General features: G+C 40.2%; 1 long non-coding RNA gene across 17 annotated transcripts in view; it reads left to right on the plus strand.

Annotated features, from left to right (window-relative positions):
* The window catches only part of LOC121674611, a 119,860-nt gene that overhangs the window by 58,942 nt on the left and 46,704 nt on the right, over positions 1–14,214 (plus strand). For 12 of the 17 annotated variants that reach the window (XR_006019705.1, XR_006019708.1, XR_006019719.1 and 9 more), the window contains one exon: positions 494–597. The exons of 3 other annotated variants lie outside the window; for them this stretch is intronic. This is a non-coding gene — a long non-coding RNA (uncharacterized LOC121674611). Of the gene's footprint in view, positions 1–493; positions 598–4,720; positions 4,775–5,300; positions 5,441–14,214 lie in introns of all 17 variants that reach the window. 2 more of the 17 variants (XR_006019706.1, XR_006019711.1) reach the window with 2 other exon arrangements.

Below are 14,214 nucleotides of genomic sequence, written 5' to 3' on the forward strand. Positions count from 1 at the left end.
TTCCTGGTTTGCCTTCCAAAACTGACCCAGCTTCTGCCCAGCTGTGTTTAGCTTTTCTGTAAGCTCCCCATCAGGTTATGAGTTGGAAGGCAGCATACAAACTAGGACGGAGCTCATGCTAGTAAGCTTAACAAAGGATCAGGAAAATAACTTGTCATAAGCTCTGTGGTATTATATTCCACTGAAGATTTATGGAGAGAAATATATGTAACTCACTGTTGTGAGTGTTATATATATGTGTACACACACATATATACACACATATCCATCTATCTATTTATCTATCTGTTATCTCTCTATCTATCTATCTATGTTACTCAAAAACAATGGATCACATATGCCGACCCAGGCAATGGGAAAATTAGTCACCTCATGAAAAGTTAGCAAAGTTTTATGCCTAAGAGGTTTCATATATATATATATATATATATATATATATATATATATGTATGTATGTATGTATTTAATTTTTTTTCTCTGTATCTTCTTGTAGTTAGGAAGATGACATTTGGTCTAGTCCAGAGGGGAGAAAAGGCAAGAGTCAGATCCATTCTGCTGGCCATGACACGAGGTGGAAATGGCTGTGCCTAATCAGGAGTAAGTATTTCAGAATATGTGATCTTTTCTAGCTTAAACCCAAGCTAACTTGCTCGCAGATGCTTGAGCAGAATTCACTTGCTTCTCTTCGGAGAGCTAGAACTCATGATCTGTTTCAGTATTGCAGAAAAAGCTCTTACACTGTTTTAAAGCTCGTTGTTTTGCTTTTATCTTAGCTTCCCCCACCCCTCACCATGGCCTATGCTTGAAAAAATTTAATGCTAGACAATGTGGTTTCATTTGGGAAAGGTTAGTGGTTTAGAGGAATGGCACTGTTTACTTCTTCAAGGGGTATTTGAAGGTCAGAGAGGGGAAATAAATTGTCCTTCCATGCAAAAAATTTAATTTTATTTTTATTAATTTTTCTGTCTTCCTGGAAGTTAGCTTTGCATAGCCAATCTCTGATATTTTAAGCGTACACTACTGACTGCTGTCTGCCAAATGCTTGCTCCTTTGCCATCTCAGAAAGGCTTCATCATGTCTTCATCATGTGGCTTCATCATGGATACCTACCCTAATTTTAAACAAAGCTCTGCACATATTACTGGTTTCCAGGTTATTCTACTTTGTGTCTTGTGGGGGGAGCACTGCTAGCACTATTGCTGAGCATTCAAGACTGTCAGTTTAGATTCTCAAGATCCTTTTGTTTACTCCTTCTCATCCTCTGGCATGTGTTTTGTCTCATTTCTTTTCTGCTCTCCTTGGCCTTCTCTCCAAAGATATTAATGTTGATCTGGACAGATGTTATTCTGCTCTGGTCTTGTCTGGGCAGCTCTAGAATCACAAAGATCAGAGAGAGACCATGCTGCAAATACCCTCCTACTTGATCCTTAGGATGAAAGGAGGAATGGGTAACATAAAAATATGCTCTAAAAGGAAGAGACTGCAATTCATTTCAGGTCTTTTAGAAGTAAAGAACAGCCTGGGAATTTTTTTTTTTTAATTTTTTGATAGAAATGTCCCTTGAGAATAGGGAAGCCTTTGAATGATGTGTCTGCTGTGCTGCCCAACAACAATACTGAGAGCTGCGTGACACAGTTGGTGGCCCTCACCTCCTAAAGCACTGCTGGCCAAACAAATGCCATGTGCAAGGCTGTTCCTGTGCCAGATGTGCACCGACTGTTGCAGGGCTTGACTTGCTTTCTGAGAGACCAGCCAGCTGATTTCTGAGGGAAGCACAGAGAAGCTGACAAATCTGGGGCATTGAGGCAGCTTAATGGGTCCTTGGCTGTTACACCCTCAGAGCAGGGTGGGCCGCTAGAGGCAAAATTAATGATGTTTTGGCTGTGCCATATATAGAAGTGTGGTTTCTGGTGAAAACAAAACACCAAATTAGTAAGAAAAGTAAAGCTGTGGAGTTAAAAACATCTGTTTGTCTGTGTAGTGCAAACCTAGTCTGCAGGGAGAAAATAAAAAGTACTGATATGTTCCTGTCTTCAAGGTTGATGTCTAGGGATCAAAATTATAAACTGGTATACTGGACATTTTAAAAGAAAAAGAAATTATGCTCTGTGTAGATAAATAGAACATTATTTCTGTCAGCCACCAATGCCTTATAAAACAGGTAAATTTGCTCACAGTTGGTTAAAGATGGCCCCCCCCCTCCTCATCTTCCACCTGTTATGTTAGGGAGGTGCACGTAGCTGCCTCGCTTGCAAGGCCGCTCAGGAAAACTCTAAGTGAAAAACCAAGTGACTTCCAAAAACTGTAGGCTTTAATTATAGAAGCACTGTTTCAGGTCTAAGAGAGAGCTATCCCTGGGAGGATGGTCTGTACACACAGTCAATACTGTCTAGACACTGTACATTAGGTACAAGTGTGATATGGTTAATATTTTTGAAGCAGACTCATCTGCTATTAGAGATCTGCTTTCTACCCCACGACTTAGGCAGGGTTAGTGGCATGTACTTGGTTCACCTGAGTGCTCCCTGCTGGGTTGGATTATAATTGTCCAGCTTGGCGTCATGTTCACAGCCTGATGATTTACAACACTTTGGAGCAGGGCAACACTGTCTGTGCCCCTTGTGAGTGGAAGGCGCTGAGCAGCCTCAGACCTGACCTGTGTAATGCCTTTGGCAAGTTTAGGTTTATGGCACTGGATACTGTGTCATTTGGACCCTGGTTTATCGGCCAGGAAATCATGCATGGGATAATTTCCCCTGTTATGAGGCAGTGTGGGGTAGTTCCCTTGTTTTACCCAAATTAATTATCAGTCAAGGTGTGTGTGTGTGCTGGTATTTAGGCAGAAACTGGTAAGGGACTTGTTTTTGCTTTATTTTTGTTTTCTCTGTGTTTTGTTTTTCTCAGTTGTATGCAAGATAGAAGCAGAAGAGACAAGTATTCTTAAATGTTAGAGAAATGTAAACAGGAAAGAAATCCAATATAACCATAATTATACTTCCTACTTGTCTTTCTGTTTTTTACATATGAATATTTAATTGTCTACATCTAAGCATATACACCTTCGACAGGTTTTCTGGGGTAGAAATCCTATTTACTGATCTTTAACGTATCTCCACTCCTGGTCTTAGTGCTAGATGGTGCTCTTTGCATCTAACATGTTTTTCTAGCCTTTTCGAAAGCATAAACTCAGTCAAAAAAGTATAAGTACCAAAGTGACAGCTGACCTCTGTGGTCTTAAGCAAAGACAGAGGTGTCTTGTGTAGCCCCTTTACAGTCCAGCTGTAGTCTGTGCCTGAGAGTAAATCAATAAATGCACAGATGTAGCAGCAGAGAAGGCACAAATTCAGTCACTTATTTTCAATCTCTGTTTGCAGAAAATTCCTGTAATGGCCATTTTCCCAACCCTACTGGCTTTTCTCCTTCACTCCCCTTCTGAAAAACTGGAGAGGGGTTTGGAGCTTGCGGAGAAAGATTTGTTAGAGGAGAACATGTCTGTGGCCAGTGTCTGGGAAGCAGGTACAAGTGGGGGCTGCCCCTGTACTGCTCTCTGTGCAGACATGCAGCAGGCAGCCACCATGCAGCTCTTCAGAAGCTGTCCTGGAGGTTACACTGAAAGATGAAATATCTTTCAGCCTCACTTGGGCTCCTAAGCCTGCATTAGCTGTCGGCGACAAGTGAGAGACAAATTACATGTTTTTCCAGTGCTGTCCTTTATAACAATTATGCCTTAACAGTGGGAGGAAAGGGGATAGTTGGAAGTAGGTTTAATCCCAAAGGGATGGTTCATTTCCTCTAACTACCACATTTGCCAGTAGCTCTGTTCTCCTTCCCTCAGCCTCCCTCCCTCCTCCTCTGTTTCCCCTCACCCCATCCCTTGGCAAAGTTACCTTTGCAGTCAGGGCCTGCTCCTGGCAAGGATTAATGGTTTATTGGAATTTGCACGCCTTACAGTAGTGTGGCACATATTCTTACAAATTTTATTGCAATGCACCACAGTATATAATTTCATTAAGCTGCACATGTCATGGTTATTTGCCGTTATTCCCAAGACCTCTATGTAGTTTTATCAGTCTCAAATGGCAATGAAATAAAAAAATAAAATAAAATAGAATAATGCCTAAATACATGCAGAGAGGTCAAGGGACCCTATATGCTGACTACAACAACAAATTTATCATCTCATTTATGTGTGGGCAGGGGAAGGGAGCAATTCCTTCACTGTATTTTAATTAACTGTGTTTCACTGCGCGGTAGTAAAGATAATAACCATAACATTAGTGCAACTACTACACTATCAAATGCTTGTCACAGCCTAATATTCTCCAACAATATAGCTTCACAATGGAAACATGCACAACAAAAGAGCAGCTTGTTTTGTTAATTTACTGGGGCTCTGTGTTTTTGGAAGGCCGATATATATTTCTGTGAGACTGATTAAAATAGAAAGAAGTGTACATAGTAGAGAATAATATTTTTTACTGATGTGGGATTCATTTAACAAAAGTGTTCCTTCAGGAAAACAGAACCAAGATGCTAATGTTATACCTCATTTATTGCCAGCATATTCAGTGACATTTCATAATGTACATCTGTCAGCCAGAGATATAAATGAATGAGGTGAACCATGCAATTTACCCTCAGGAAGTTCCATTAGAGCCCCCAAAGTATAATATTTATGAGGTCAGAATCAATTAATCAGATAGCTTTATTTGCTTTTCAGCTCAGCATGCTCTTCTGCACCAAGCTGTTGCATTGAGAAACTCTTTCCTATTTGGTAAGAGGAGTCAGTTTGTATGTGCTGCATGTAGTCTGTTTTGTAAATCAATTTCTTTCCTCACACAGCTTATACTCCATACAAATACAAACTATAAATAAAGAGAATGAAAAATAAGTCTCTCTCAAAATACATATCAGAATAGAAGACTTGTGTGTTTCCTGCTCATTGCTGTAGCCCCTTGCAAATCTGTTGAAAATGAGAAAAAAACCCTGGGAGTGAATGGTGTACCTTAACCAAATATGATCCCAGTAAACAGAAAGTCTTGCGGGGAAAGTAAAAAATAGTTAATTTTTTAAAGTCTAAAGCTGCTGATTTGATCAAAAGAACTCATTCAACTTTATGAAATAAACTCAGTACATTTTGAGATGCATTACCAAAACGGTTTTCCTTTGCAACCATGTTTTGAATGCTCATAACTTCAATTTCCCCTTCTTGGTTAGATTGACCATTGGTTTGTCCCTGTGAGAATCTGTGTCCTATCATTTTTGTTGTAAATTGCAATCGTTTCCTGGTCCATTTTCAGACTCATTGGGAACTTCTCCTGGCACTCTGACACCAGTGGAGAGGAGCAGGCTCTTGGCTGCCAGAGCTCCTGGGAGGTTCAGGTGCAGCCTGGTCACCACCTCAGGTGTGGACTCCTGGTTCCTAAATGGAGTCTTTTTTGTAAGGAGATTTTTAAAAACTTAGCTGTAATTTTGATCATATTGTGATTTTCTTTTGTTTTGTTTTCTTTTTTCTTTTTTTTCCCCTTTTATGGTAGACAACAGATGCAAAATATAAATTTTGGTAATAAAATCTGCATCAATATGTTTGCACTGTCATAAATGATGCCAAGATATGATCCAGCATTTCTTTTTTTCTTTGAAAATGAGTTTATTTAAGATGGTTCTGCCTGTTATCTAATAAAATGACTTTTCCCAGAACATTTCTCAAGGATGAAAGTGAAAGCAGGAAGGGCACATCTGAAATCACTGGTAGAATTATTACTAGCAAAGACTAAACTGAGAAAAAGCCCCAGAACGATGCTTTGCCTTCACAGTTTATGACCAAGATCCGTAACAACTAACATTTTGTATTTAAAGCTTCTCATTTTGCTGAGGGGAGGTAGAATATCTCATACTTCAGATTTGGTCTTTTTCTCTCGAAGAATGTGGATGGTAAGACAATTTTTTTTTTTTTTTTTCCACCCAAAACTGCTGTCAGAAAGGGCTGATACATCCCAAAACCAATAAATCACAGGGTGGGAGATCTCAGCAAGAGAGGAAGGAGGGATGAGGCCCCTGTGTATCACATAACCCCGTGTTTGTAAGTACTCATTTCAGAAATAAAGAGCAATGCTCAGCACACATCAGAAAGCCAGGAGACCGGTTTGGAAGAGGAGCTAGAGCCTAAAAACTGTGGGTCTAGGACAAGTGCACTCAATTCACTTCTGGCCAGAGAGAGAGTAGGAGGGAAGAAGTTTAACATTTTCAGTAGCTGACTGTGACAGACAGCTGTGAGCCATAGAAGAGATCAGCGGGGTAATTTATCAAGAGCATAAAAATACAAGTTTGAAAACTTTTTTTTATAGACATTGGTGCCAGTGACTTGAATGCTGCTGCTTCCATTCCCAAGTGAGCATCCCAATCATTTCTTAGGGAGTTTCTCCTTTCTTTCTGGGCTCTTGTGCATCAGAATGAAACAAGTGACAAAACCCTGAAGCCGAAATCTGCCTGCCTGTGTGGCAGCAGAAAGCAGAGCTAGGTGTTCAGGCATTCTCCACTGTGGTAGATGTGACTCTGTCTTTATGAAACAGCCAGCTTATCAGCAAATGCAGTATTTTTATAAACATGGTGTGTGCAGAGTCTGATTTTCATACATTTATTCTCACTACCTAGTTGTATCAAGACACTGTGAACATCAGTGTGTTTTGTTTGCTTGGTTTTATTTTCTCTGGGCTAGTGAGTATTATTGGTGGGATATCAATGACCAGCTGGAATTCATGATATTTTTCTGCTGTGTGATTTTGCTACCGAAGCCTTGTAAACAGAGGGCAAACACTTCTGGAACAAGAGTGAATACCCTTGTTTGCATATGAATGAGTATTTGTATGGGCCCTTATTCTCAGCATTTATGCAAATGCAAACTCATACATGTGAAGGGGTGTGGGAGAGGGAACAAAAAATCAGAATCAAAATGAGAGGCTGGATTCATGGAAATGTTTGTTTTACATTATTTGTCCTGTTCCCTTCATCTTTTCTATTGCACGGGGTTTCAAAAATGGCCCACACCATGTGCGAGGGTGTTTTTGGTATAAGGCTTTCTGATTTAACCAGATAGCAGAAGGGAAGAATAGCTCATCTGAATGGAGGAAATGTCAGGAAATTGTTTCCAGTCAATACTCCTAGTTTTCCTAATCTCCTACCGTTGTAGGGCAACTAGGGGGACGAAAATCGTTGATTTTAGAAAAAGATGAGGAGGTAATAGCGTCTTTGTTGTGGCTGGCTCTTGCAGGCTACTCTATGTTAATAGATAAGCTACTTTAGATTTTGCCCTCTTTTCCTGAAAGTGGCATAGTAAGTAATTTTTTATTGGGGCAAGGGAACTCTTCTGCAACCAGCCAGGGCTATCTCATCTTGCTGTCCTTTCATACAGTCCCTGTGAGACGCCATCCTGCACCATGCAGCTGGGAACTGCCTGGGATATTGCAGGCTGGCTAAGGTTCTGGCTGCAAGGTGGTGCCAGGGGTAAAAGGTGCTCGATAAACAGTTTTTGCAGGTAGCTGTTCTCTTAGAGTAGAGCAAGTGCAAAAGAATTATCAATTAGCAAAGGAATAAGAGAAGCTACAAATGGCTATGTCTGGTATTTGCAACAGTGCTTTGTGGCAAGACCTGAAGTGAGCAAGATGAGGTGCTGCCTCTTAATTTAGTACAGATCCTTCATCTCCTACAGGACAACATCTCGGAGGCCCCTTTTAGGCTAATTTATATGTGTCCCCCTTGGGTTTATGCACATTTGTTATTGAAGCGTTTAGCTTTTCTCGTCCAGGCCTGCCTTTTAGGCACTTTTAAAAAAATGTTATCTGGTTGAAGTTTTCATGTTAACATGTACAGCAATTATTTACTGAAATACTGTGGGATTCCATCCAGTAAATGAAGATATGCTTCCTGTGTTTAGATTTATTCCCCTCCACCATGTCAAAATCCCCTGTTTGCAGTTGATATGTTCTGTGACTGGAGATCAGATGTCCATTGCTCCTACGTGCCATGACCCCTTTTAACACTTAGAATTACTAGTTGGCTGTCTGTGTTACAGCAAAAGCTATACTACAGTCACCTTCCCAAATGTCGTCCAGAATCTCTCTTGCATACTGTGAGCAGTTCCTGGTGGTTCCTGCAGACCCTCTCGAGCCGTATCTTAAACTAATATTTGACTTATGAATGACAAAGAGGAGAGGAAAAGATGAAACCTCTGTAGAGGGGGAGGAGGATGGGAAAATCTGATCATGACACACTCTGTAAACAAGAACCCAGAAAAGGTAAATGACTGTATTTTGGTTGACTTAGAAGATTCATGATCTTTGTGTAGAAGGAAATCTTAAGAAGACCTTGGAAGTTAGGTAACAATAGTATTTCTGGTCGTGTTGCATCCTGAAGGAAGAAAACAGTGATAGAAAATTTGTGAAGGTAACAAAAAGAAAAATAAAGCAACAAAGTTATTGCAAATGAACATATTTTTTGGCCATCTGGGATGGGGAATGGTATTGCAGAAAAGGAGTATCTGAAGATTGAAAATCAAATAGTATATGACGGCAAGCTGAAAAGAGGAGTCAGGGAATTGTAAAGAACAATGAAGCAAAAGCAGGAAATCTAGTTGCTACATGCAGAGAAGTAGGCTGAACAAACAAACAAAAAAGAGATTACTCAAAGGCTTTTTTAAATGAGGGTAAGAAAACCCCTCCTTTCTACATCTAAGCCATGTACAGTGAGAGGTAGAGAGATGAATAGGGATAATACTTCAATGAACCAATAAAGCAAGATAAACTCTAAAACGGAAAGGTCTACCAATACTTTTGTGGGGAAGATAATTCACCTGACTGTTCAAAAATCAAACATATTAATAGCGTAAGGGAGTATACCACCTCTTAATGCTGCTAAGGATGGTCTGGGGGTTCTAAAAAACAAAGAAAGCAAAAGCACAGAAAAGAACTCATGGTCAGTCCAACTTGATGAACATGAGAGAAGGTGCCCATAGGTTTAGTGCTCCCCATGTGGTTTGGTAGAGAAGTCAAAAGGCAGAAGAATGCCTTTCCATTTCAGCGACCCTGGGAAAGCTGCAGAGAGTGGAAATGAAAGAATTAATGAAAGAAAACAAATCTAAATGTTATTGACACTGTGCTAAGAACTAGAGGGACATAGTTGGACAACAGTGCTGCACTAAGGTAGATCTAATATAGACATGGGGCTTCTGTACTGGAGGCAATACGTACCTGGCACAGAGTACACTTAGTCTATGTGTACAGTCTGCAAAAGACTCTATGGATAAATGTACCTCTATTTATCTAAGATAATTCTGAGAGCAAAATACAAGGGAAGCTCTATGGAAGTGAGCAGGAAGTTTGTGTCTCTTTTAAGTTAAACAAAATTTACTGAAATCTGTCAGAAATCTACTGTATTAAGATTAGCATATAATATTGTTAGACTGAAGTAAATGTCTCCCTTATGCTGATTTATTTGAACTGGGTTGTAAATAGTGCAATGTGTTTTCTATACAGTCAGGTGAATTCAGATTGACCTGTAGTTTGAATTTATTCTATGTTCTTTACTAATTTGCTAAAAGAGTGGCCTTATTCCAAACCATCTTAATTCTCTGAGATAATTCCATAGCTGAAAAAGCTTGTATTTGATTCACTACTTACTTTTTTTTTTTTTTAGATTAAACTATATATGAGATTTTCAGTTGTCAGGGATCAGAGCAGGATCATGAACAATCAGCTGATTTATTGCTGCGCTTCCAGCTGAAGATAATATGAAAGGATCTTAGTAGCCTAATGAAGTTTTTTATAAAGACACAGCTTAAAGCCCGTCAGAATGTGCCATTATGTGGTAGCTGGTTGAATGCATTTATTGTTCTGTAAATATAATTGTTTGTTAAGCAATCAGCTGGGTTTTCTAAGTGCTATCACTAACCACTTTTCCTTGAAATTATGTTGGTTTTAATACATATTCTTATCCCAGGACTATCTCTCTTCTAGTTTTTTTCATGTTTACAGCAGAAAAAACTCCACTGAAATCTAACAAGTCTCTGTATTTAATCTGATGCAACTAGCAAAATAGAACTGGGCTTCATATTTTGATGTGTGCATCGTCCAAGTCCTATACGATTTGCACCATTGTGTAATACTTCAAAATTTGTCAGAATGTTGGTACTCCTCCTCTCTCTCACAGTATTTTAAAAGAGAAGATGATATCCGTGCAATGATGCCTTAGTTAAAGGGACAGTTAATTGTGTGTAACAAAGGCAGGGCAACGGGGAAACTTCACTGCAAATGTTTTTTTGTATGTTTGGGCTCTGCTGAAACTGTAAGCTCTCCCTCTGTATAACACACCTGAATAATGCAGCTGGTTAGTATCAACTCTTTTTGGCCACTGAAACTTTTTAAAAAATGTAAAATGCTTAGAAAATTTTGCAGAATAAAGATCTTTTGAGAGTTATCATATACTATACATTAACTAGTCTGGTTTTGATTGCTGGATTCTTTACTCGTTATTATATTTTAAACCATTTCTTAAACAAACCTAACATGTCTTATACCAGAAACTTCTCCTTTAACTTGACTTGTAGTATATATTTTTATATGCTACTATATGTATCTATTTCTGTCACAAACACATACACTTTCCTTGGCTTTCTAATACGAGTGAAGTTTTTAAGTAGATGGCACTTAGACACTTGAAATCTCTAGGATTCTAGGTGTGGATTCTGCCTAGCTGAATCTTCAAAGCTTGATTTAAACTGTTTACAGATTGTGGCTTCATCTTAAAGCTGAGGTGTAGTGTTTGTAGCCCTTGTGTCCAGTTCATGAATGGAGCCTGGTTCTCTCTCCTTTTACTTATATTGAGGTGTGTGCCTTACCTAGACCGACAGCTCCCCTGATTCCTGAAGTGATTGTATGCAGAACAAAGCAGATTTTGAAAAGTGTCAGTCCAGTGGGATGAAACTCTTGGTGATTTGCTTTTTGTGCAGCCTCCAAGAGCACCACCTGCCTGCCTCAGGCTCTGGAGCCTGGAATGCCACAGCATGGCACAGTTAAACCAAAAGGGGACAGGCAATTCTGTGTGTGCTACAGTGATATCATCTCCTGTGGGTCGTTCTGTGGTCTCTGTACCTTGGGAAAGCAACACGTTGCCGTGTTCATGTTGAGGAGAGTAACACAGAAGCTGAGAGGTAATGGGTGTAGGAAGGATTTCCTGCAAGCTTTTCAATCTGGGCTGTGTGCTGAAGCCTGGGAAGAGAAGTAAATTGCCAGATGGTACACTTGTCACCATCTTGTCCTCCTTACCGTCTGACAGGAAGTCTTTGCAGCTCCTTGCTTCCTTGATGACAGGCTCCTTTGATTTGATCCAGCCTGTTTTAAGGGAGTAGGATATCTGGGAGGTGGGGTGTGCACGCCTGTGAGCTGGATTTTAGAGAGCTGTACACAGCATCATAGGAGTACTTGTGTGCAGTGCCTTTGCCCCTTGAACAGCAGCTTGGACAGGGGTTTGGTATGCATTGGTTTTGTCATCTATATAGGATCACTTGCAAATATCAATGTTGCAGTATTTATTCAGTGTAGTTTCTGAAGCTTGCTTTGTGGAAATATCCTTTTACTCTCTTGAGCTCTCTGTGATTTTAAGAGGAACATTATCCCAAATGACTCCCTGTCTGAAAGGGTTGTGGGGTCTGTTTTGGAGAGGCAAGGGCATAAATTCAGACTTCATTCTTGCTGCCTCTATGAAACAGATTAAAACATGCATGAAGTTTGAGGCATGATGCTTGATTCAGAGGACTGTACAGCACATAGGTGAATCTTTTTTTCCATGCAGGGACTAGCTCTGCTGAGGCATACTTGTGGGGGTGTGCTGTTGCTGTAAACCAGCTCTTGAATTCATGGTCAGGAGGTGCTAGCACCTTACAGAAGCTTACTAGGCTTTAAGTGAGGCCGAGGGGCTGTTGTCCCCACATCCCATGGCAACTGGGGCTCACTGATCCTCCTGTGAATGTCTCAGCCTGAGTATGCAGTGCCCCATCTCCTGCTTGCTGCCCTTCACTTTCATGGCATTTAGGTTAAATTGGGCAGGTCCTGCTTTATCAGATATGGAGCGTGCTGAATGGTGATCAAGCCTTACTGCAGAGGCTCGTGGCACCTTAGCATTTAAAATAAATTATAGGAACATAATGAGTGGTCTCCAGCCTTTCTAAACTTGTTGGAATAAAGGTTCGTGTGTGCAGTGGCTAGGGGAGGGCGTCCTTATTCCTGGCTCAGTCTGCTGTAATGTAAACAAGAGATATTAATCACAGAGAAGCCAGACTGGATGTGTTTCAGACACACGTCTAGCCCATCCCTCACTAACCAGTTCATAAAGCTCCCCAGTGATGGGGATTCCACATGTCAGGAGTCTATAGTCATGTCCTGGATGATCTGCCCTCCTTACCTTCCCATCTTTTGGCATACTTGCTAATTTTTGCACGTCAGTATGTTTTTTGAGATATTGTTGATTTTTCTCATTCACTTGCAGGGCTATTTGATCTGTGTATGATTTAGAAGGAGATCCAATGTACATGTTTTATACAGCGTGAACACTCAGTGCAGTTTAGTGGTCAAGGGCATAGAACTCTTTTGTAAACAGAAAGAAAAAAAAGAAAGAAACAGAATAACCTCACAACTCTTTTTAATTCCCTCAAAATGTGCCCTTAAAAGGATAATAATGCACTTAATGCATATAGCTACCTTAAAAAAAAAGTAAAAAGAAAACACATTCTTTCTAATCCATACTTCATCCTTGGAGTTGGATGATGAGTATTTCAAAGTGTGTTCTGTCAAAGCTTTTTTGACAAGCAGTGATATTTGCTGTGAATCTTAAACTTCAAAAGATAGGAGTATTTAGTAAATGAATTCATTTCAAAGGATTAGACTTTCACTGCAGATGTTTTTGTCTGCCTTATTTCCCTTGAATCTTATAATTGCATCTCTCTCCTGTACCTGCAACACATTAATAATCCTCCTTTGCTTTCATCACACTCCAGTTGCTTTGGTTTGTTTTTATCAGCTGCTTCTAATAGTTTTGGTTTTCTTTACTTAAGTCTGAAATGGAAGCATCAGTGGCAAGGTAATATAGTAAGTGATAATAATATGCAATAATGCCTTCAATCTCTTTTTTTCTCACCTCCCCCCCTCACTCTAATGACATTCACGATAGCAAAAGTAAACAAAGAGCACATGTATAAAAAAAAAAAGGGGGAAAGTTATTTATATTTTGCTGAGCTTTTGTATTGCTGAAATGCTAAGTGCTAACTTGATGCTGGGCTCATGGAGTGAGATGGAAAAGTCCAGAGATCAAGGGCTGCAATACAATGCTCGGTCTGTAGTCTGACTGCCCATATAGCTGAGATTATATTGACATTTTTGCACCAGCCTGGAGAAGGTGGTGACTGGGAGCATGTGTTACATTTTTCAGAGTTTTCTTTTCTAGGTTCTCGTTCTGGAAAGGCCAGATGTACTCACCGTCAGGCCATTTGCAGTGCCTCTCAAGAGCAAATGTGCTGCAGCAGGAGAGGTAAACACCAGTGAAGGTCAGCTGTGCTTTGTGCCAGAGTAACTGGGAGATCTGTCTGTCACAGAAAGAGCAGCAGCTCCCTTTAGCAATGAGCACCTCAGAGGGTCTACAGGTCCTGCTGTGGCCCCAGGACTCTGGGCCACTCCTGGGAGCTGGATGAGTCCTTGATCTCTCCTTTGGTTGTGCTGCCATTCCCTTCAGTTTAGCTTCTCCTTTCTGTTCGTCATTTGTGAATGATGATTTCCGTGAGTGAGTTTCTTTTCCTCGAGGAAAGGGAATCTACCTCCCATTTTCCAGCCACCGGGAGATACAAGAGTAATTTGATAGGAACACTGAATAAAATGTACTATTACAATAACCTGGGACTGTGCTAGTTATGGGAAAGGATGTCACAGCACTTGATCTTATTAGTGGGTGTGTGTATAAAAGACATCTCCTGTGCTGCTGCATAGAAATTTAATTGTGTGGATTTTTCAGTGTTAAATAATGGATGTTACAGTCTGTCATGTGGCAGTTTTTATAAGGTTTGTGTGTTACTCAGTGACTTCCAGCACTTTTTAGATAATAAGTGGACCTGGACTACAGAGAGGACTCATGGGAATATCAGTTTTCCTCTTTTTAGTACAGTGCAGGAGGTCT

The sequence above is a fragment of the Corvus kubaryi genome, unplaced genomic scaffold (genome assembly GCF_017639235.1).
Source record: "Corvus kubaryi isolate FWS band 111438036 unplaced genomic scaffold, C.kubaryi_AGA036_p1.0 69, whole genome shotgun sequence".
In the NCBI taxonomy this organism is placed as follows: domain Eukaryota; kingdom Metazoa; phylum Chordata; class Aves; order Passeriformes; family Corvidae; genus Corvus; species Corvus kubaryi.